This window comes from Nansenia antarctica (assembly GCF_963989245.1).
Source record: "Nansenia antarctica genome assembly, chromosome: 14".
Lineage (NCBI taxonomy): Eukaryota > Metazoa > Chordata > Actinopteri > Argentiniformes > Microstomatidae > Nansenia > Nansenia antarctica.
In genome coordinates, this window is record NC_137684.1 from 6794342 (window position 1) to 6795691 (window position 1350).

Consider the following 1350-nt stretch of genomic DNA (forward strand, 5'->3'; position numbering starts at 1 on the left):
GTTCTGGGACTCTGTTCACAAACACAAGCAGAGCCACCTATTAGACTAAACCAAATGATAAGAAAACAAAAAGAAAAGTATCTGACACATTAGCAAGAATCAACCAAAGACCAGAGCAATGAGGAATGCTATTTAGAGAATACAGAGTGGCAGAATACCTGAGTACTGTGACAGACCCAAAGCTAAGGAAATCCTTCACTATGTACAGACTCAGTGAACACAACCTGGCCATCGAGAAAGGCCGCCACAGGCAGACCTGGCTCCCAAGAAAGACGGACTGTGCACCCACTGCACACAAAATTAGGTGGAAACAGAGCTGCACTTTTTAACCACCTGCCAGCTGTACAAAGAAATCAGAGACACGTACTTCCCACTGATCACAAACACCCAAAAAAACTTTGAAGACTTGACCAATGTCGAAAAACTGCCATATCTGCTGGGTGAAGTAAAACAATGTCCAAACACAGCAGCAAGATGTGTTAGCTGCTGTGATAGAAAAAGGACATTCAACGGGATAAAACCACCATAAGACTTTAAATAAGTTGACTCGTTTCTTTATTCTAGTCTACCTTTAATTGTATGTACATTAATGTACGTTACATTAGTTTAGTTTTAGTTTGAGTTGTTATCTTCACACTTGCTTTGGCAATGTAAACATATGTTTCCCATGCCAATAAAGCCCTTTGAATTTAAATTGAAAAAATTGAGAGTGAGAGAGGATAGAGAGAGAGAGAGAGAGAGAGAGAGAGAGAGAGAGAGAGAGAGAGGGAGAGAGAGAGAGAGAGAGAGAGAGAGAGAGAGAGAGAGAGAGAGAGAGAGAGAGAGAGAGAGAGAGAGAGAGAGAGAGAGAGAGGGGGGGGGGGGATGTGATCGAGCGGTGTCTGGCATCGGACACAAGAACGCGCGTCTCTCGTTCTTTCACAACCGTGGTATTGTCTAGATGATGCAGTGTGAAGGAAAGAGATAAAAGGAGGTGAAACAAATAAAAAGCAAGAGACAGGCGATGAGGACGGCTCTGGGTCAAAGTTCAACGCGGGGCTCACGTTACATTAGGGAGCAAAAAGTGTAGTCATGAAAGGTTTGTATTGAAGCCTTTCAGTGGTGCAGGTGACCTAACATGGGATGAGGTCATTTGATAATTACATTGTCATGGTCGACCAGTGACGGTGCCTGACTCGCTTCAGAATGTCAAACTGACCAATGGGATCATCCCCCTGCGTGAGACAGTAGATGTGACATCCTGTTTTGCGTGTCAGTTGAACATTTGTAACCTGATCACACTCAGCTCTCAAAGGAGGGTTATGAATACAATATCACAGTGTGACATCAATGTAGTGTGTGTCTGTGTGT